The following is a 23,574-nucleotide window of genomic DNA, read 5'->3' as shown; positions in this document are numbered from 1 at the left end:
AAGAAAGTAATAACCCAGAGAGCAATGGGATGACCTCGATAGTTAGCAACCCCCTGGTCTTCCAAGAATTTGCCCAGGATTTATTCTCGCCCCCTGGGAAGACCAGGAAGAGTCGGTGAGAAAGGAGGGCAGATAGGAGGAGGGGAACGAGAATCTTGACCCAGAACTGGAAGCCTATACTTGTAGGGGAAAGGGTTGGCCCGACTGACAAGGGGACTAGGCAGGAGGTCGATGAGCCAGCAGCTGGGTCCAGTTCCCAAGGGACCTCCCTCGAGAGGGAGAGGGAAATTGAACCCCCTGAGTTTGGGCAAATTGGACCTTCACTGGAGAATTTTGGACAGGATCCAGTCTATAACAATATTCACAAAGAAGTAGTTGAGGTGAATGGGGTCCCTGTGGAAGGAAGAGCCAAGGGCCCAGGGCTGTATTATATGATCAAGAAGGATCTGCTGTACAGAGTAGTCCGGATCCAAGAGCAAGTCGTGGAACAGCTCCTAGTACCACAGAAACATCAGGGGGGCGTGATGGAGCTAGCCCACAGCCATCTGTTCGGGGGGCATCTAGGGGTGGATAAAACCCTGGATCGAATTCTGCAGAGGTTCTTTTGGCCTGGAATATATGCGGCGGTCTGACGATATTGTGCCTCCTGTCCGGAATGCCAATTACATGGGCCCCGAACACCCTTAAGGGCACCTTTGGTACCTCTGCCGATTATTGAAGTCCCCTTGAGTGAATAGCTATGGACTTAGTAGGGCCGCTAGAAAAATCAGCCCGAGGCCATCAGCACATACTAGTGGTGCTGGATTATGCCACCCGATACCCCGAGGCCATCCCCCTACGGAACACTATGTCCAAGACCATAGCTAAAGAATTAATCCAAATTTTTGCTAGAGTGGGAATACCCAAGGAGATCCTGACGGATCAAGGAACCCCCTTTGTATCTAAATTAATGATGGATCTATGTGCAATGCTCCACATATGGACCCTAAGGACATCAGTCTATCATCCGCAGACCGATGGCCTCGTCGAGCGTTTTAATAGAACATTAAAGAACATGATATGAAAGGTGGTGAGCCGGGATGGGAAGAACTGGGACACCCTGCTACCGTACCTAATGTTTGCGATAAGGGGGGTGTCTCAGACTTCAACTGGGTTTTCCCCATTCGAACTGTTATATGGCCGCCACCCCCGTGGTATACTTGACATTGCCAAAGAAAGTTGGGAAGAACAGCCGAACCCAGGGAGAAACCTCATCGAGCATGTGTTGCAGATGAAAGACAGGATAGCCCAAGTCACCCCCATAGTGCGGGAACACATGGAGAGGGCACAAGGGGCCCAACAAATATACTACAATCGCCAAGCGATGACCAGAAAATTCCAGGTGGGAGATCGGGTGATGGTGCTCGTACCCACAGCGGAGAGCAAGCTCCTGGCCAGGTGGCAGGGGCCATACGAGATAATAGAAGCCATTGGAGAGGTCGATTACAAGGTCCAACAGTCTGGTCGCCAGAAACTGGAACAAATCTATCATATAAACCTGTTAAAACCTTGGCAAGACAGAGAAGCTCATGTGGTCACTCTAGGGTCACCGCCCCCCAAAAGCAACGCACCTAGCCCAGTGGGAATATCCCCAGAATTGACCCCTGACCAACGAACTGAGGTGATCCACATGATCAAACGCAACCAGGATGTGTTCTCAGAAAAGCCAGGCAGGACTACTGAGGTTCGCCATCACATCCTCACAGAGCCTGGAGTGAAGGTGAATGTCAAGCCATACCAGATCCCAGAAGTGAAAAGAGAAGAAATCAAGACAGAAGTCAGGAAAATGTTGAAGTTAGGAGTCATTGAAGAGTCTCATAGCCAATGGTCAAGCCCAGTGGTCCTAGTACCTAAGCCGGATGGGAGTATGAGGTTTTGCAATGACTTCCGGAAACTGAATGAAGTGTCCCAATTTGATACGTACCCTATACCTCGGATAGATGAGTTGATTGACTGACTGGGAAAAGCACGATTTTTGTCCACCCTTGACCTGACCAAGGGTTATTGGCAAATTCCCTTGGCCAAGGCCGACAAAGAGAAGACGGCCTTTTCAACACCAGAGGGACTGTATCAATACACTGTCCTCCCTTTTGGTTTACATGGGGCTCTTGCAACTTTCCAACGGCTCATGGACAAACTGTTGCGTCCACATAGCAAGTATGCAGCCGCCTATCTTGATGACGTCATTATACATAGTCCAGATTGGGAGACGCACTTGGGGAAGGTGGAAGCAGTCCTGGACACCTTGAGGAAGGCGGGGCTGACTGCAAATCCCTCCAAATGCGCAACTGGGCTAGCCGAAGCCAAATACCTCAGGTATATAGTGGGGAGAAGCGTGGTGAAGCCCCAACTCAACAAGTTAGAGGCAATACAGAATTGGCCCCGACCAGTCCGGAAGAAACAGGTCAGAGCATTCCTGGGGCTGGTTGGATACTACAGGCGGTTCATCCCCCACTTTGCCACCAGGGCATGCCCATTAACAGACCTAACGAAAGCCCGTGGCCCAGACATAGTAAGATGGTCCAGCGCGGCGGAGGAGGCTTTTGCAGATCTGCAGACTGCCCTCTGCACCGACCCAGTGCTGGTAGCTCCAGACTGGGAGAAAAAGTTTATTTTGCAAACGGATGCCTCTGAGGTCGGGTTGGGAGCGGTTCTTTCACAAATGGTTGGAGCGGAAGAACACCCAGTGCTGTTCCTCGGTAGGAAACTCCTGCCCAGGGAACGTAAATATGCCGTTGTAGAGAAGGAATGCCTGGCAGTAAAATGGGCCATTGAAAGCCTTCGCTACTACCTGCTCGGACGGAGGTTTACTCTCGTCACGGACCATGTCCCTCTGAAGTGGATGCGCCAAAACAAAGAGAAAAATGTGAGAGTGACAAGATGGTTCCTGTCGCTACAACCCTTCCACTTCAGAGTACGACATAGGTCCGGAATCAAGCATGGCAATGCGGATGGCCTTTCAAGAGTACACTGTTTGCCGACCCAAGTAGCCCAACCCTGTAGTGTTGAGCGGGGAGGGGGGGAGGCGGGCGCGATATGTGATAAACTCAGGACAGACAGCTACAAGGGAGGGGTAGAAACCAGTCTCAGAGGGTTAAAAGCCCCTCCTCCCTATCAACTGGGGGGTAACTACGGATCAATCAGGTTCAGCTGAGAAGAGGTTGCCAAGATATCAATTAGGATCAGCTGAGAGGGAGCTACCTGAAGTTAATTAGGATCAGCTGGTTCCAACCAAGGGCTGCCTGAGACTTTTTAAACCCTCCCCTGGGAAGGAGGAGGGAGGGAGAGAGAAGGAGCCCTGCTGCCAGGAGGTGAGGAGCAGCAAGACAGCGAGCCTCACTAGGAGGAGAGGCACTATTCTGTCCCACAAGGGATAAATATACTCTAAAAAGGACTGGTGGAGGAAGGGAACAGACTTCCCCTGGGTCCCAAGGAGGGGACCAGATTACCCAAGCCTGTCTCGCCAGGGCTAAAAGCAGCGGAGGCTGGGGAGACCGAGAAGGTGCCTTGCCACAGTCGTTTCATTGTTACGTTGTTGATCAATTGGGGAACATGTTTGTTTAAAGTTGCACAATGCTCCCTTATAACATCCTTAGGCAGCCATCTGCTTTGTCCACTGCTTGCAGGAAGAGCAGCCCGTTGCAGCTAGCTGGTGGGGGCTTGGAACCAGGGTGGACCGGCAGCCCCTGTGTCAACTCTCCTAAGTTCCCAGCCGCCCAGCAGGCTATCAATTGCCAGCAGTTCAGCTGTCCCTCCCCCCACTGCCATGTGCTGCTCCTGCCCTCTGCCTTGGAGCTGCTCCCTGGAGCCTCCCGCTTGCTGGGTGGGGAGGAGGAGGGGGCCCAAGACAGGGGCTAATGTCAGGGTGTCCTCCTCCCCCCTGCTCCTGCACCCCGCTTACCCCATCTCCATAGAGCAGGGGGGACACATGACAGGGCTCAGGATGGAGGGAGCTTCCTGGCAGCAGCTGCCATCTCAGCTTGCTGATCTACTTAAAAAGGCAGTGTACTTAGAGTAGGGTCAGCATACTTAAAGGGGCAATGCATCTCTCTCTCTCTCACGCACACGGTGTGTGCGTCTGTCTCTGTCTGCCATGCTGTCTCCCCCCCTTTAATGCTGCCTTGTAGAGTGTGAGGCTACATTAACAACGAGTTAACCCCGAGGACTCAGCCAATTGCTAGTTCATCATTTAGCAGTAAGGCATCCCCTGGGAAATATCCCACCCTCTGACTTCACCACCTCAACCAAGCTTCACGATCATCATTGCTGTGTACGTAGTCTTTTGTCTGGTGAAAAAGACTTCCCTGGAACCTAACCCCCCCAATGTACATTAATTCTCATGAGGAAATTGGATTCGCTTAACATCGTTTCGCTTAAAGTCGCATTTTTCAGGAACAGAACTACAACACATGCATCCAACGAAGTGGGTATTCACCCACGAAATACCCACTCATGCTCCAATACGTCTGTTAGTCTATAAGGTGCCACAGGACTCTTTGCTGCTATAACTACAATGTTAAGTGAGGAGTTACTGTAACAGACCAGACCAACAAAGGAGGGCGTGAAGGACGAGTATTTAACCCTTGATTATTCCACCCCATTTCCCAGTTTGTGAGCTCACCACCACCACCTTCCTCCCTCATTTTCACCCAAAGTAACGATGACGTCTCAGGCTTCTTACCCACTCGCCCCTTTCCTTTAACTGCCTGTAACCGTCATCAACTCCCTTCCCACCCCACCTCCAAATCCCCGCATTCCTGTAAAGTTTACTGCAAAGCCAGACGCAAACCTGATTAGACACGTCAACAGGATGCTGGTGGGCCGGCAGGGAGGGACTCTTCCCCTGCCTGGAAAGTTAGAGGATGGGGAAGGGAATTCTCTGCTACTGAGCAAAGGCAGATTGGGAAACAACCTCTCTTCTGCCTGGAAGTGTCTGCTCCTGGCCAGTCCCCAGGCGGAGGGGGCTTCTACTGGATAGCAGGCTCTGGGGAAATGGCCTCTCCTTGCCCTGTGGATAGTTTCCTGAGAGGCTGAGTTAACAAGTCAGGAGTACATGGGTCTGTTTAGACTGGGAGAGAGAAACAAGCACAGCAGGAAGGCAAAAACAAAAGCTGCGCACAATGGGCCTGGCCCTCCTTTCGCTCACGGCTCACTCACGCCGCTGTAAGCCTGGAGTCACTGCACTCAAGTCAGTGGCTTGATAATGATGGGAAGCCCGGGGGCAGGGGGGGATCAGGCCCTGTACGTACCTCCCCGCCCACATCCCTCACATGCTCCCAAGTGACGGCTTAGTTCTGCAGAAGAGCAAAAATGGCAGAGATTTACAATTGCAGAACCTGTGGTTTACCTCAGCTGGAGATTTTCATGTGCCGGGTCGCGAGTGGAATGAGACAGTCTCTCTGAGCTGGGCCCACGGACCCTTAACTTCCCGCAGCGATGGTTATCGGACGAGTAACGGCCATCGGACAATGAGCGTTTGCTGCAGCAGCACGTGTGTTCGTGTTATTGTTTGCGTTGCAGTGGCATCTAGCAGTCCCACTCGTGGACCAGTGTCTCACTGAACCAGGCTCTGTACAAACATTGAACAAACACCACATTCCCTGCCCCAAAGACCTTATACTGCAGAGAATTCTGAGTCACTTCGCCGAGCACCGGTTTGACTCCCCCCGCTTCCCTAGGGACGGATAAAAGCTTTGTGGCTGCTACGTTGAATTCTCAATGAAAACAGAAAATACCACTTGTGTTTTCTTACTAAATTGAGTGGAAACAAACCTCTCTTCCGGAGTAGCTTCTAATTCTCCAACCTCCTGGGACTATTATTTAGAAACGTAGTAATCACCGTTAACATGTAATAATAATGAATACTTCGCTCTCATCTTGGGATCCCAAAGAGCTCTGCAAAGAGTCATTAGACGCAGCAAACCTCACGGTATGGCAGCTAAGCATCACCATCGCCACTTTGAAAATGGAGGCACACTGACGTGGCTTGCCCGAGACCACACAGCAAGTTGGTATCACAGCCAGGAAGAGAACCCAGGGGTCCCCTGCTGTAAACCCTGATCTCTGTTGCTGTCTCAGTTAAGCCTTTCGCAAACCCTTCGAAAGCCGGATCCTCTGCTGATATAAATCAAAGTAGTTTCATTCACTTCACTGGAGTGACACTGATTTACACCAGTGGAGGATGTGTATTGAAATGAAGAAACAAAACATGATCTCAACCCTACGAGTCCCTGACATGCAGAACTTCCAGACTGCGGCAGGCGTCCCTGCTGCAGAGGGCTTTGCAAGCTGTCAGTAGGTTTGCCAAGTAAAGGTTTTTCAGTAAAGAAGTGCTTTTAACTGGATTAAGCTGCTTAACACGGTCTGCTACATGCCTTTGCTGGCACCATCCCTCCGCGGGGCCACAGCAGTGCCAGTTATTCACCTAGTTATGCAGCCCTGTAAAAATGCCACCCTCTTTCACTCCTCTTGGTATCCCGCCCTGCCCACTCGCTACTGGAATAGTGCACGGAAACCTTGCTGCTGTTTACTGCTGGACGCTGCCCAGTGCCATTCACACAGCAGATGCCCACTGTAATTTTTCCCAGCGAAGTTGTTCTTTCTTTCCAGTCTGAATAGCTCAGTGTGAGCGGCTGAGTGGAATCATTGTGCCCAGCAAACAGGAGCTAAAATCTCATTGTGTTTGGGATCAGCATCAGACACAGTTTAAGGCCAGATTGGATCCCCAATGCTGTCTCTGTTTTCATCCCCGCCTCCTCTGATCCACCCCCAATGTCCCCTATTTCTCCTGCCTCAGTGGGTGAGATTTTCAGAGGGACTGTACACCTGAAGCTCCCACTGACTTTAGAAGGAATTCTCCTGAGTGCTCAACACGTCTGAAAATCAGGCCTAGTTCCTGTTCCCACAGTGACCCCGTCCCTGAAATGCCCTCCTCCAAAGCTCTTGTAAACTGAAATTCCTCCAAAACATTCAACAGGGACACGTCGCCCACTAGAAGTTAATAATAAATCTAACTTATCTGAACCATCACATGGCCCAGTCTTCCGAGGAAACCGTGCAGGCCTGATCATTGTAACCCTTGTCCCATCCTGTGTTTGTTAATGACCCTCACTTGTGTCCAAACCGAGGCTGCAAGATCGCCAGGACGCAGACCGTGTCCTTCTTGGTTTCCATTGAGATGCCTGCTTCACTTTTGGAAAGCCAGAAAAATCACTCCTGTAAATCATCTACCTAGAACCTCGATATTCATGCCTAGCATCACAGTGTCCAGATTCTACATCTGAATAACACCGAGAGGTTTCGGCTCAGGCCGCAGATCCCAACATACCTCACATCTTGGCTGTAGCAGGGGTCATCTAGTAGACATTATACACGATGATTCTGTCATACAAAAGTATCCCCTCTTTAGAGGCCACTGAAAAGAAGAGAATTCTGTTCCTGGCTCTGCCACAGGCCCCTGGAGGACTTTGGGCAAGTCACTTAATCTCTCTGGGCCAAAGTGCTCCATCTATAAAGTGGGCCTCATTGATGTGTGTATTAAGGAAGTGAGCAGAGGCCACACTCAGGGATCTGGGCCCTACTGTTGCTCTCCCTCTGGACTCTCAAAAGACAGACCCTACCCCAAAGAGTTTACAATCCAACTATAATAAGATGAGACAACTGGTGGATACAGACAGGTGGGGTGAGTCCAAGGTAACAGCCCGATGATTACAATACATCTGTACCACCCTCATCATATTTCAATATTTCTTCAATGACTCGGATAATGGAATGGAGAATATGCTTATGAAATTTGCCACACAAGCAGAGAGACGGGTTGCAAGCACTCGGGAGGACAGGATTAGAATTCAAAATGACTTTGACAAATTGGAAAATTGGCCCGAAATCAGCAAGATGAAATCCAATAAGGATAAATGCAAAGCACAGCACTGAGGAAGGAAAAAAACCATCAAATGCACAACTACAAAATGGGGAATAACTGGCTAGGTGGTAGCACTGCAGGAAAGGTTCTGGGGGTTATAGTGGATCACAAATTGAATATGAGACAATGTGATGCAGTTGTGAATAAGGCTAACATTTTCAGGCATACTAACAGGAGTGTCATTTGTAAGACACAGCAGGAAATTGTTCCGCTCTACTCGGCACTGGTGAGGACTCGGCTGAAGTAATGTGTCCAGTTCTGGGTGCCCCACTTTAGGAAAGATGAGGGTAAATTGGAGAAAGTCGAGAGAAAATCAACAAAAATGATAAAAGGTTTAGAAAACCTGACCTATGAGGAGAGGTTAAAAAATAACAAACTGGACATGTTTAGCCTTGAGAAAGTAGACTGAGGGGGACCTGAAAAGAGTCATCAAATCTGTTATGGGCTCTTAGAAAGAGGATGGGGTCAATTGTTCTCCATGTCCACTGACAGTAGGAGACGTAGTAATGGGCTTAATCTGCAGCAAGGGGAATTTAAGTTAAATATTAGAAAAAACTTTATAACTATAAGGGTAGTTAAGGTCTGGACTAGGCTTCCAAGGGAGGTTGTAGAATCCCCATCGCTGGAGGTTTTTAAGAACAGGTTGGAGAACATCTGTCTGGGATGCTCTGTGTGTCCTGTCTCAGCATAGGGGGCTGGACTTGGTGACCTCTCGAGGTCCCTATGATTCTATGATCAGCATGATAAGCAGCAGTCACACCCTGCCAGCTCTGCAATCACTTTGGGTTGATCTGCAAGCACCACAGCAGAGGCAAGTTTGGGGGAGAGATTTCGCTTTCCCAAGAGCTCCTCCTCTGTCACCCCTCCTGTTTTCTTTTCTTTGTCCCTAACTGCTTTACTGGTCACAGCTTGGCAGTTCAAGGAGAAATGGCATAACCACAAAAGATCAATTTTTCTACACCCAAAGGGGAATGTTTATTTTATGCGGGGATCAGTTGCTCCTTTATGGCCATTAAGAAGCCCCTTTTATCTCCAAAGATCTTTACAAACATCAGCCGAGTAATCCAGCTTCACACCACCACATCTCAGGGAGGAGAGCATCGCTACGCCCGTTTGACACATGGCAGAATGGACATTGGAAATCAATGAACTTCTCAAAGGTTCTGATTATCCACATCTCCCATTAGTGTCAGTGGGAACTGGGAGCAGTCAGCCCCTCTGGAAAACCAGGCTAGATGTGATTTGCCCAAAGCAACACATTTCACAAAGGGGATCAGAGGCCAATTGCGATGGAGGAGAAGGGAGAAAAACAAAAAGACCCACATTTTCATCAACATTTTTCAAGGGGGCAAACCCAGGATTTTCCAACCAGCTCTACCCATTGGCCAAATTCCCCCACAGGTAGCAGCTATCTAAGGTACTAACAGGGTCTCCATTGTCATAGTATCTGAGCGCCTCACACTCGTCAGTGTATTTATTCTCTCAACACTCCTGTGAGGTAGGGCAGCGCTATCGTCCCCAGAGTACAGATGGGGAACTGGGGTACAGAGGGACTTACACACCCACGGCTGGCCCACGGCAGCTGACTCAGGCTAAGGAGCTGTTGAACTGTGGTGCAGATGTTCAGAGAGACCCTCCCGCCTTGCAAGGTCCTAGAGCCCGGGCTCCAGCCCGATCCCAACGTCTACACTGCAGTTAAACAGCCCCTTAGCCCTTGCCACGAGAGCCTGAGTCAGCTGGCACAGGCCAGCCACGGATGTCGAACTGCAGAGTAGACATACACTAAGTGACTTGCCCAACGTCACACAAGAAATCTGTGGCAGCGTAAGGGACTCAACTAAATTCCCCTCAATCCTATGCTAGTGCCTCAACTGCTGGACCGGCCTTCCTTTCTAGGGCCCACTGAGCCTGGAAGAGAGGCTTCTGTTTCTCCCAACCCCGTGCCACTCTGCTTTGCTCCAGCCTGTTTGCACGGGCGGACGCAGGGGCTGAGATTCGGCTGTATAAGCGTAAGCTACACTGGCAAATAGTTCCAGGCCCCCAAACTGGGGTGGGATTGTGGCAGAATCTGGAAACTGACGCGGACAGAATGCAGAGGACATCTCCTTTGTGTATCTTTTCTAGTGGTGCAGAAATCGCTCCTCAAATATTACCGAGCAACTCTTCCCAGCAGCGCATTGCCTTGTGCCCACCACGGACATCGCTTTACCGCTATGTACTGAACAGTCAGACCCTGGAGAGACAAGGCGGGGGAGGGAATATCTTTGATGGGACCAACTTCTGAGGGTGAAAGAGACCTGCTTTCACGCTACCTCGACCCACAGAAGTCGGTCCCACGATAGATATTACCTCATCCACCCTGTCTCACTCAGAACACAGCTACAACAACAGTGTCAGACCATGGGCAGCCCTTCTCCCTTTGCTGACAGAGGGATGCATGAAGAGGGAATGCACATTCTCTCACTGCAGCAGCGGCCTTCTTTGTGCATCTGACAGCACATAAGTCTGTGGTAAGCAAACCCTTTAATACAGATGCATCCAATTGCCTTTTCCAGGTACTCGGGGGAAGGGGTCTGATTTCTGTGGTGCGTGGACACTTGTCCAACAGGAACTGTTCCAAGATCTGCCTATTCAGCTCACATAGGACACAGAACAGCTGTCAGATGGTAACTTCTTGCAGTCTCTACCTTCCTGATCCTGCGGAAGCATCTGCAAGCATGGACCCTCACTGCCAAGAACAGTCCTATTGGCTTTGCAAAACTGAGGGCTTGGCCTGGACTGAAGCTGTTGATTTAAATGAGGAGGAGAATCCTAACCTGCTGCCGTTCCCTAGAGCAATCCCGTCGCTCAGCTTCTGCTGCCTTGATTACATGGAGACTGTGCCATTAAACCAGTCAAACCGGTTGAATGTCTATGATACAGGAGATGTGGGAAAATAACCCAGAAAGAGAGAGAGAGAGAGACACACACACACACACACGCACAAAGTACTGGAAATTCCCAATCCATTCCGAGAGGTGAATTCTGGTTGGTTCTCAACGAGTGGTTTCAATTTTACAGTTCTGCAGGGTGTGCTCTGTACTTATGCTGACGGCAGCAGAATCACACCAGAGGTGCGAGTTTACCTGGGCAGTTAGGTGGCCTGCAAACTAGGGTACGGTTCTTTGGAGTTTGTGGCCATTTTTTTTAGCTCCATAACGAGTCTGCAGAGTAGAGTTGTCTCCCCTCCCCTCAAAAAAAAAAAGAAAATCTGCTTGTGTTTTGTCTGGATAGTTCTATGGATGACTAGAGAACTAGGAGGTTTACGACAAGTTCTAAGGAAGTGAAACCTGAGCATCTGAGAAGGGAAGGGATACTTTAGTCAGCCTGTTTAAATGTCTTTGTTACTTTGCTTAACCTCCATTTTTATTCCAACGCTTGGCCCCATAAGGAGAGCACGTCTCTGTTAAAAATTCAACCGCTTGCTTTGCTGCTACACCTTAGGCTCGAGAAAGTTCCACATAGATCTCCACTCTCCCAATCATAGAATATCCGGGTTGGAAGGGACCTCAGAAAGTCATCTAGTCCAACCCCCTGCTCAAAGCAGGACCAATCCCCATCAAAATCATTCCAGCCAGGGCTTTGTAAAGCCAGGCCTTAAAAATCTCTAAGGAAGGAGATTCCACCACCTCCCTAGGTAACCCATTCCAGTGCTTCACCACCCTCCTAGTGAAAAAGTTTTTTCTAATATCCAACCTAAACCTCCCCCACTGCAACTTGAGACCATTACTCCTTGTTCTGTCATCAGGTACCACTGAGAACAGTCTAGATCCATCCTCTTTGGAGCCCCCTTTCAGGTAGTTGAAAGCAGCTATCAAATCCTCCCTCATTCTTCTCTTCTGCAGACTAAACAATCCCAGTTCCTTCAGCCTCTCCTCATAAGTCATGTGCTCCAGACCCCTAATCATTTTTGTTATCCTCCGCTGGACTCTCTCCAATTTATCCACATCCTTCTTGTAGTGTGGGGCCCAAAACTGGACACAGTATTCTGAGGCCTCACCAATGCTGAATAAAGGGGAATGATCACATCCCTCGATCTGCTGGCAATGCTCCTACTTATACAGCCCAAAATGCTGTTAGCCTTCTTGGCAACAAGGGCACACTGCTGACTCATATCCAGCTTCTTGTCCACTGTAACCCCTAGGTCCTTTGCTGCAGAACTGCTGCCTAGCCATTTGGTCCTAAGTCTGTAGCAGTGCATGGGATTCTTCCGTCCTAAGTGCAGGACTCTGCATTTGTCCTTGTTGAACCTTGTCAGATTTCTTTTGGCCCAATCGTCTAATTTATCTAGGTCCCTCTGTATCCTATCCCTAACTAGGGTGACCAGATGTCCCAATTTTATAGGAACAGTCCCAATTTTGGGATCTTTTTCTTATATAGGCTCCTATTACCCCCCACCCGCTGTCCCAATTTTTCATATTTGCTGTCTGGTCACCCTATCTCTACCCTCCAGTATATCTAACACTCCTCCCAGTTTAGTGTCATCTGCAAACTTGCTGAGGGTGCAGTCCACGCCATCCTCCAGATCATTAGTGAAGATATTGAACAAAACCGGCCCCAGGGCCGACCCTTGGGGCACCCCGCTTGATACAGGCTGCCAACTAGACATGGAGCCATTGATCACTACCGGTTGAGCCCGACAATCTAACCAGTTTTCTATCCACCTTATAGTCCATTCATCCAGCCCATACTACTTTAACTTGCTGGCAAGAATACTGTGGGAGACCATTGTGACATTGCACTCTATATTATTTTATAAAAATATGCTCATGAGTGAATATAATATAACTAGAATATGCTTCATGCAAAAGGTCTCTTGTAAGGTGTCATTACAAAGCTTATAATCTACTGAGTGTGTTCATCCTATTTCTATAAATATATCACTCTTGTATCTAAAATTAGAAATATGAAATATAACTCTGAGGGCCTATTGCAATTATGCAAAGTGTGGGCAATTAATGGTGGCTTGGAATCTTGATGGCTCCCATCAACCAGGACAATTGACTGTGGATGGCTCTGTTTGCAGGCAGGCCTTCCCTGTGAGTCAGGCTGGGAGGAATGAAGGCTTGGGGGTCTTACAGTGACATGTGATCATGTCACCTGAACTGGAATCCATCGTTAATCTGGTGCTTTTCCAGAGAGGAGGGGTGGGAACCCAGAGGGACAAAGGATTTCCACCTTATGCAAAAGATATATTAATGGGTGGAACAGAACAAAGGGGAGAGCCATCATGAGGAATCCCCTAGCTACCACCTGAGCTGGAACAAGGGCTGTACCAGGGGAAAGGATTGTGCCCAGACTAGGAAGGTGTCTAGTCTGTGAAAGAAACGTATTAAGATCTCACCCTCAGAGATGTTTCATCTGTATTCAGTTTCTTACTGTATTAGACTTGCGTGCTATATTTTATTTTGCTTGATAATTCACTTTGTTCTGTCTGTTACTACTTGAAACCTCTTAAATCCTACTTTCTGTATTTAATAAAATCACTTTTACTTATTAATTAACCCAGAGTATGTATTCATACTTGGGGCGGGGGCAAAGTGCTCTATCAATGTTATAGAGGGCGAACATTTTATGAGTTTACTCTGTATAAGCTTTATACAGGGTAAAATGGATTTAGGTTTAGACCCCATTGGGAGTCGGGCATCTGAGTGCTAAAGACAAGAACACTTCTGTTAGCTGCTTTCAGTTAAGCCTACAGCTGTTAGGGGACGTGGTTCAGACCTGGGTCTGGGTTTGCAGCAGGCTAGCGAGTCTGGCTCAAACCAGGCAGGGCACGGAAGTCCCAAGCTGAAGGGACGGGAAAGCACGGGCAGAAGTAGTCTTGGCACATCAGGTGGCAGCTCCCAAGGGGGCTTCCGTGATCCAACCTTTCACAACCGTATCAAAAGCTTTGCTAAAGTCAAGGAATAACACATCCACTGCTTTCCCCTCATCCACAGAGCCAGTTATCTCCTCATAGAAGGCAATTAGGTTAGTCAGGCATGACTTGCCCTTGGTGAATCCATGCTGACTGTTTCTGATCACTTTCCACTCCCTTAAGTGCTTCAAAATTGATTCCTTGAGCACCTGCTCCATGATTTTTCCAGGGACTGAGGTGAGGCTGATCGGGCTGTAGTTCCCCAGATCCTCCTTCTTCCCTTCTTTAAAGATGGGAACTACATTAGCCTTTTTCCAGTCATCCGGGATCTCCCCTGATCGCCATGAGTTTTCAAAGATAATGGCCAATGGCTCTGCAATCACATCCGCCAACTCCTTTAGCAGTGCATCCAGCCCCATGGCCTTGTGCTCATCCAGCTTTCTAAATAGTCCTGAATCACTTCTTTCTCCACAGGGCTGGTCACCAAGGAGACCTCCAGTGGATATCATAGAATATTAGGGCTGGAAGGGACCTCAGGAGATCATCTAGTCCAACCCCCTGCTCAAAACAGGACCAATCCCCAGTCAGATTTTTGCCCCAGATCCCTAAATGGCCCCCTCAAGGATTGAACTCACAACCCTGGGTTTAGCAGGCCAATGCTTAAACCGAAGATAAAACTCAATATTCCTGATATTTATAAGGAAAATAAAATGATATAAAAAAAACCAAGCAGAAAAGGAAGGATGGTCCAGTGGGTAGGGTACTAGGCTGGGACTGCAAGACCTCAGTTCAATTCCCTGCTCTACCATAGGCTTCCTATGTGACTCAGGCAAGTCACAATCTCTCTGGGCCATAAGTCCCAGTCTGTATATGGAGATCACAGCACTTCTGTATCTTGTAGGGGTGTTGCCAGGATAAACGCATTAAGAGATGGTGAAGTGCTCCAACACTTCGGTAACGTAAAGTACCTTAGACAGAAAAATAAGCTTCTTCTATTAATAAAGTCAAGACTTCCTTATATAATCAAAAGAAGCATAAAATGAGAACCCAATTTTATTTTCCTTTCCTGGTCACCTTTAAATGAAGGTTGACAAAACCCTACAACACTCAGGTTAATTGAAATTTACAACAAACTGCATCTAACTGTATTTGGACGGCATTGTGATCCAGGTGTTCGGCCAGACCCACTGGGGTGAACTACACACATAGTCTTGCACATTACTATTTTCTAGAATCCATCCACCACCTTAGACTTGGTATTAGATTAAAAAAATTAAGAATTATATTGCCCTCCCTCTGCCTCCACCCTCAGCCCAGCTGTACAAATAGGATTTTACTGGAAAACAGATTCTGATGCACCTAAATTTGGCATTTCCGGTACAATACAGCCTCTAAAGTTTGTATTGTTCTTTGAATGTGGGAGAAGATACATTTCCTTACTGGCTTAGTTGACAATAGCCAACCGCTATTTATAAAGCTCCTCTAGCACTAAGGGCTCCTGAATCAAGTTTAGTATCTTTGTTTTGACTGTATTGGATGAACAATTGCATCGGGAGACAGTATTGCTCAGTGGACAGAGCACTCAAGCACCACTCAGGAGATCTGGGTTCTATTACTGACCTGCTGGGTGAGCTTGGTTAAATCACTTACTGAAGCTTCTTCATTGCAGGTTTTCAAAAGGAGGCTGGATAGCTACTTGATTTGCATGGCTTAGACACAACAAATCCTGCATCTTAGCAAGGGTCGTCTAGTCTAACCCCCTGCCATCTCTTCTAATCCTATGGTTCTATGAGTCTCTCTCTCTGTGCCTCAGTTTCCCCATTGGTAAAACAATAGTGACCTTCTTTTTAAAGAGCTTTGAGAGCTACCGATGAATCATGATATGTAAGAGCTAGATATTGTTATTAGATAAACCTGCACTTGGACAATAGGAAGTTAATAAGAGGATCCCCCTTTCCTTTTTGTATTCTCCCTGTAGTCATTAAGTATCCATTCTTTGTTGTCTGTGGCTCAAGCCATCCCATTTCCACCCCTCCCCAGTAAGTAATTCCAGGAAATAATGCATGTAAAATTGCAGTGAGTTCCTGGGAGGACAGAGGTCAAGGGCTCACCAGTGAAGTAGATACTCTGCCGTCAGAATGCATCTCTGGGAGATGTCAAGCTGCCGGGAGTGGCTCACACTCTGCCGTGATGCTGGTGCTTCTGTTAAGAAGCAGGGCACAAACCCCAAACTAACTGTGAATTCTAAACTTAGATTTCACCAGCCAAGTATCAAGCGTGAACTCCTCAAGCACTACAACAGCCTGAACACAGAGTCACAGACAATCCCCTTGGGTACTCCAGTACATCTGAGGCCTGGTCTACACTGGGGGGGGCTGTTCGAACTAAGGTACGCAAGTTCAGCTACGCGAATAGCCTAGCTGAACTCGAACTACCTTAGTTCGAACTACTGACCCGTCCAGACCCTGCGGGATCGAAGTCCGCGGCTCCCCCGTCGACTCCGCCACCGCCGTTCGTGGTGGTGGAGTTCCGGAGTCGACGGGCGCGTGTTCGGAGTTCGATATATCGCGTCTAGATGAGACGCGATATATCGAACTCCGAGAAGTCGATCGCTACCCGCCGACCCGGGCGGGTAGTATGGACGTACCCTTAGAGACTAACAAACGTATTTGGGCATAAGGCCAATTGAATTAAGGTGGAAGTGGCCTATTCTCAACAGTTGACAAGAAGGTGTGAGTATCAGGAGAAGGAAAATTACTTTCTGTGGTGACCCATCCACTCCCAGTCTTTATTCAGGCCTAATTTGATGGTGTCCAATTTGCAAATTAATTCCAGTTCTGCAGTTTCTCGCTGAAGTCTGTTTTTGAAGGTTTTTTGTTGAAGAATTGCCACTTTTAAGTCTGCTATTGAGTGTTCAGGGAGACTCCTACTGGTTTTTGAATGTTACAATTCTTCATGTCTGATTTGTGTCCATTTATTATTTTGCGTAGAGACTGTTTGGTTTGGCCAATGTACATGGCAGAAGGGCATTGCTGGCACATGTCATATATCAGATTGGTAGATGTGCAGGTGAACGAGCCCCTGATGGAGTGGCTGATGTGGTTAGGTCCTATGATCGTGTCCCTCATTGTTTTTGCTGATAGACTGACATGGCTACGACTCTGAAACCAGTACATCTTGCCACCCAGGTAAGCTTGCCTTTGTGATACCTGGTCCCTTACACCAAAAATCACAATAATATTCAGGTTACTCCCAGTCACTTTACCTCTGGTCACTTACACCTTAGATCCTACACCAAAGACAAGGCTTGTAGCCAATCCAATTATAAACTAACTAAAGATTAACTAAGAAAAAGAAATGAGTTATTTATAAGGTTAAAGCAGGTAAACAGACACACGCAAATGAGTTCAGTAATGGGTTCCAAAAGGTAGCTATATGTCCCCTAGGGCTAACCCAGGCTAAGCAGCTGGGGATCTATTGCTTATGCTTAGAAATCTTGCTCTCTCAAAGTCCAAGCAGCACAGAGATAGTTTTTTCTTGTCAGGGATTTTTATTCCCTTCCCCCAGAGTTCAAGCCGATGGGACGAGTCCTTGTGCACATCTCCTCTTCATGGGGAGAGTAATTAACACAATCTTTTGTTCTTTGTTTCATCACAGCTTATTGAGTTTCAATGGGCCTTCTTGGTGGGCAGGACCTCACACCTTCTGTAACAAGCCAGCATTTTACATTCATTAATGCTTCTTTCCTGTTTGAGTTACACAGTTACAGAGGTTTACAATGCAAACACTCAATACAACCTTACAACCCCCGGGTACAGCTGTTATGAGATTAATACATGGAGCAATTTACAAGCATTTCATAAAGTCTAAACACTAGACACATTCTCATAAACTTAACATCTGTTTCAACAACGCTAACAGAAGGTCTGATCCAGAGAGACCATCTCCCAGCTTGGCCCCCACCACTCCCAACAGGCCCCATACAGCATGGCAGTTCTCCAAAAGACTTGGGACCGACAGAGAATGGTGCTGTTTGTGTGGGATCAGGGGAGTGGAAGAAGAGAAGGTCTGTCACCCCCCGGCCTCCCCAGCACAAAGAAACAAGGAGGAAAATGACAGGACTCTATGACTTTACGTGGCTTATGCATTCACTTGTCTACGTATCTCAGGGCTTGATCCTGCAAGATGCTGAGCAGCGACAACTCTTGTTAACTTTCAGGCCCAATCCTGAGCTCATGGAAGCCAATGGCAAACACCCATTGACTTCAAAAATGCAGGACCAGCCGCCTTAGAGGGAGCTGAAGGCACTTCGCACCAGAAAGTGCTCTGGACTTTGCGGGATAGGCCCTAAGCTACTGTCTAGCTGCAGGATTGCTGGATTTTTAAAGTCAACAGACAGTGTAAAAGCTCATGCGCCCACAATCACTGGTCAGGTTGGGATTTGCATGTGTGTATCACTGGAGCCCCCGCAGGCCCCATCATCAGCCAGGTCAGGGGCCAATCGTGCTCAGCGCTGTACAGACTTTATCTTAAAGGGAGCAGGATTCAAGTCATCCTGGTGAAGCGGCCCCACTCCCTACATCCACTGAACAGGAAAGACCCAAGACAAGTTTACTGGAGCCTGCAAGCTCCTGTGCATGGCCGACTTTTCCACTTGCACAGAGTCACTGACTTCAGGGGGGCTCTGCGGGAATGCCAGTGTCTGCCTAGGCACGTGAGCTTGCAGGATCAGGGCCTCTGTCAGTGGTTTGGTTTTCAGGTTGATCTACCCCTTGGCATTTCACAATGCCAGGCCCTGGAAAACAGCAGTGTTCATTTAAACAGGACCTTCCCATAAGCAAGGAGCACTGACCAGATTCCATTCATATACTGTCTAGCGGACAGGGCACTGGACTAGGACAGAAGAGCCCTAGGTTCTTTTTCTGCCTCTGCCACTAGCCTGCAGGCTGACCTAGGACAAGTCACTTCATCTTCCCGTGCCTCAGTTTCCCTATTTGTATAATAGAGATAATGCTACTGAGCTCCTTTGTGAAGTGCCATAGAAGAGCTAGGTATTGTTACATTAATATTTCCAAATATGGGTCTAAACGCAGAAAAAATTTAAACAATTGACAATCACCATCTGGATCTTACTGGCTTCTATGAACACCACTGTTGCCTAGCTTGCAGATTCACCCTAGGTGGCTAACATCTGTAGCAGCTAATTCTTTCCATACATCTCTTTACATAATTATAGCTGGTTTCTTACAGTATCAGCACCCAATTCTGCACTTCTTGCTTAAACAAAACTCAAAGCTTCTGCCTGTCTAAGGGGCACAGGATCAGGCCCTTAGCTTCCCTCTGCCTTTATCAATTAACAAGAAATAACCGTTGGCCAACGCACAGCGTTTTATCATTCGATCCCTAACTGTAAAGGTAGCTAAGCAATGGAACAAATTATCTAGGGAGGTTGTGGAATCTCTGTCGTGGGAGGTTTTTAAGAACAGGTTAGACAAACCCGTCAGGGATGGTCTAGATAATATTTAGTCCTGCCACAGGCGGGGGACTGGCCCAGATGACTTATTTTTGTGATGCATTCCCTGGGAACTGCAGTCACTTGAAGTACAATCCCATCATGGTTTACACTCAGAGGGGCAAATATTGGACCCCACCCAGTATGCTCCTAAAGACCATGTGCGTAGCAGTCTTCTAAACACATTGCCCTCCTCCCCGGCACCTCCTCACAGCGACCCTGCAAATTGCCACTCACCTCAATTTCCCGTTTGAGGCACCAGTAACTGCATGGAAGCAAGTTCTCAAGTCCATCAACACGACTGTTAACCAAACACAGTGCAGCCATCCCACCGCATGGGCCATATCTCCCCACTGCAAGTAGTCTCTGAAATCACGGCTTCGGTCTCCCCTCCTGGCGTCTTCCGCCGTACCTGGATTTGTTATCAGGCCTCCTTCTAGCAGGAGCGGCCGAAGCACCCTAAACGTGGGGGCGCCACAGGTGCCCGAAACTGTGACCCCTTCCCCCCATGCCCACGCTGCCCCTTCCCCCCCCCCCGAGACTCCGCCACTCACGAGACTTCCACCACTCACTCCTCTCTGCCCCCTCACCCGTCGCTTGCCCTTACGTCTGGTTAAAAAGTGGTGGGGCCGTGGCCCCCTGGCCCGTCCTGCTCTGACGCCTCTGCTCTAGGACATAACCCAACCCTTCCCAAGGGGACAGCCACCGCCTCTCTGCTGAGAGCGTCCTCCCTTCACTGTTCCTGGGGGTCCAGCTCTCCAGCAAGGAGAGAGCAGCAGGTCACTCCCCACTCCTCATCCGCTCCCCCTCCCTTCAGTCCTCTCAGGCCCTTGGCTACAGCTCTCTAGCTTAGAACCAGCTGGCATCTCCCTCTGCTTCTGGTGCGGCTGCTGCCGCCTTCAGCCCTGGCTCTCCGGCTTGGGGACAGCAGCCAGCAAACCCTTCTTGCTCCTCTCCTGCATTTCCCCCTGTCTCTGTAGCAGCTCTCCTGCCTGCGCCATCGCTAACACTCTGGGTCTCCTTCTCACAGGCCCCTTATAGCCCCCCAGGTTCTGCCCCACCCGCTTAATTGGCGCCAACAGGGAGCACCTGGACCGAACAGGCCTTGGCTCCAAATCCCCTCCACACCGCTCCACACCCCTCTCCAGCATGCAGGAGGAAAGCAGATGGATCTGTGAGTGCTGGGCAGATTTTCAAAGGAGCTCAGCACCCAGCTGCTCCCATCTGCCTCACGCTATTCCAAACTGGGGGTCGGGACCCCTCAGGGGGTCACGAGGTTATTACATGGGGGGTTGCGAGCTGCCAGCCTCCACCCCAAACCCTGCTTTGCCTCCAGCATTTATAATGGTGTTAAATATATTCAAAAGTGTTTTTAATGTAGAAGGGGGGTCGCATTCAGAGGCTTGCTGTGTGAAAGGGGCCACCAGCACAAAAGTCTGAGAACCCCTGCGCTATTCAGTCCTGCCTACATCAGGGAAGGGGTATGCACAAGTCACTGTGGACTACTGCAGCCAAGATTCCTGTGGGGTACAGAGAGGGATTCCCCTCATCCTCATCCCGACAGAGGTCCCAATGCACAGGCCAGTTACTCAGTCTGAGCTCTGCATAGAGCCCTGCGCAGATGCAAAATTTGTATCTGCATCCAATCCGTGATCCACAAACATGGTCCACGGATTTGCAGAGCTCTTAGCTCTGCAGCTAGAACTGCAACCATTACATTTAAGCCCCATTTGCAATAATGAAATTAAGGGCAATATCTTCATGTTTTCCAGCACAGTTACAAGACACTGACTAGTCCGATCTTTCCCTAAGGATACAGATGCTTGTCAAGCCAACCTAATTTTTCTGGACAGGTCCCCAGCAGTGAATTGCCTGTAGCAGAGAGGCCCCCATCCTGATAGCAACGTAACACTGATCCAAACAACTCGAGTGCCTGCCAAAATCTGACCAGGCCATCACACACACAAAGGGCGTCAACAAATTCACTATCGGTCTGAGAAAGTGAGAGAGTTAAATCACAGAAAGAGCCCGTCAGTAAAATCCATTTAAAAAAAAGACTGTCAGTAAAAATAGTCTGATAGGAAAATACTTCCAATTTATTAGATGGATTCCAGCAACATCTTATAATAATAATAAATGGAGATATACCTATCTCCTAGAACTGGAAGAGACCTTGAAAGGTCATTGAGTCCAGTCCCCTGCCTTCACTAGCAGGACCAAGTACTGTCCCTGACAGTGCCCCCCCCCGAATCCCCCCTCAGGGACTGAACTCACAACCCTGGGTTTAGCAGGCCAATGCTCAAACCACAGAGATATCCCTCCCTGAAAACATGGAAAGCTTCACGAATTTGCGTGTCATCCTTGCGCAGGGGCCATGCTAATCTTCTCTGTATCCTTCCAATTTTAGTATATGTGCTGCCGAAGCAAGCAATCTTAAGTGCAGATATTGAAAATAAAATTTTAAAAGCACTTTGAAAAGTGCTACGTAAGAGGCAAGCATTGTTAACAAATGCTCGTGTACGTGACCTTATGGCACGAAGCTGATCAGGATCCTGAAGACAGGTAGATTCTTGTAAATATTTGTTCCCATTCATTGAATGGGCCAGTCAGGGGGGTAAAACACAAGGGAGGGAGGGAGAGCTACTTTAGCTAAAGGAATACGTTGGCACAAGAAACAATGGGTCTGAACCTGGCCATGAGCACATTTAGATGAGAAATTAGATGAGATGAGAAATTCTAACCGCCCAAGGAACGAGGACCTGCAACAGGCTCCCACTAGGAGCAGTGGGGCAAACAACCAAACTGATTTTAAGATGGAGTTTGATCAATTTATGAGCGAGATGACATGATGGGGTTGCCTGCGAGGGTCAGCACTGGACTTGTGACCCAGGAGGTCCCTTCCAGCCCTATGCTCTTACAAACAGCAACACTACATATCTACCCTCAGAAAAGCTCCCCCACTGGATGGGCAAAGAGGAAAGCAAACCCCGCCAACTGCATCAGAGAAAAAGCAGGGAAACCCGATAACACACTGATGCGTATGAACCACAAATGAAGGTTAGCTGAATAAAACAGGACTTAGAAATTGTTCATTTTCCTTATCCTATTTGAATGTGAGTAACACAGATCAATACAAAACACTCCTACCGCCAGCAACCCCTTCAAATTCAGGGCAGAGGCAAATTGCATGAACAGTAGCCCCGAGCCTGCAAAAGCTTATGTGGTTATTACTGTGTATTATTTGTATGACCACAATACCTCGGCCAGGTATCCACCAGGACCCCTCTGTGCCAGGTACTGTCTCCTAAGCACATGCAACGGTGCAAACCCAGAACACGGTTGCCCAAGCTTGCAATAACTTTAAGCGTGCACGTGGCACGATGCAGCTGCTTAAAGTTAAAGCCTCCGCATCAATCTCTGCAGGATGCGAGTGAGGCTGGTGATTTAATGCTGCGATCGCCTGGAGCAGCCCCAGCCCCACGCTGCCCCGGGGAGCCCGCCCGCGCGTGAACCCTCCCACCCCGGCAAGTCCCCCGGAAAGCCCCGCTCCCCGGGGAGAGGCGGAAGGAGGGGCTGGGGCACTCACCGGCTGCTCCCCACCTGCGGAGGGGAAGCCTGGGAAGGGCCCGGGGGCCCCGCACTGGCGCGGAGATCGCTCTGCCCGGCCGCTCCGCGCGGCGCCTGCCCCGCTCTCAGCCGCAGCCGCCTCCTCCGCTCGCCTGCCCCGACCCGACCCCACCCCCTTGGGGCGCTGCCAGGCGGCTCCTTCCCTCGCACACCCGCACCCACCTGTGCCCGGAGCGGCGGGGAGCGCGGGGCTGGCTCTCGGCGCAGCGGGTCTAGCAGGGGAGCCTCAAAGGAGAGGAAGTGGCAGTGCACCTGCAACGCAGCTGGGTTTTGGGGGGTAGTTGTGACAATGCACCTGCAACGCAGCGGGGTTTTGGGGGGTAGTTGTGACAATGCACCTGGAACGCAGCTGGGTAGAGGTGCAGGGGGTAGGTGTGACAATGCACCTGCAAAGCAGCTGGGTTGGGAGGTGCAGGAGGTAGGTGTGAAAATACACCTGCAAAGCAGCTGGGGGGAGGGTGCAGAGGATAGGTGTGACAATGCACCTGCAACGCAGCCGGGTTGGGAGGTGCAGGAGGTAGGTGTGACAATGCACCTGCAACGCAGCTGGGTTGGGGGATTCAGGGGGTAGTTGTG

General features: G+C 49.1%; 1 protein-coding gene and 1 non-coding gene across 2 annotated transcripts in view; both read right to left on the bottom strand.

Annotated features, from left to right (window-relative positions):
• P2RY6 (pyrimidinergic receptor P2Y6) overlaps positions 1 to 23,034 on the bottom strand; it is a 94,341-nt gene extending 71,307 nt beyond the window's left edge. The window contains exon 1 of the mRNA XM_045021926.1: positions 22,958 to 23,034. The gene's annotated coding sequence lies outside the window, so the exon portion shown is untranslated. The remainder of the gene's footprint in view (positions 1 to 22,957) is intronic.
• LOC123362325 lies at positions 21,696 to 21,802 on the bottom strand. Its single transcript, XR_006576424.1, has one exon. It is a non-coding gene; the product is annotated as a U6 spliceosomal RNA (small nuclear RNA).
• Positions 23,035 to 23,574: the final 540 nt, after the last annotated feature.

Source organism: Mauremys mutica, chromosome 1 (assembly GCF_020497125.1).
Source record: "Mauremys mutica isolate MM-2020 ecotype Southern chromosome 1, ASM2049712v1, whole genome shotgun sequence".
Lineage (NCBI taxonomy): Eukaryota > Metazoa > Chordata > Testudines > Geoemydidae > Mauremys > Mauremys mutica.
The sequence above is the reverse complement of the archived record's forward strand: the minus strand, read 5'-3'. Positions and strand labels throughout refer to the sequence as shown.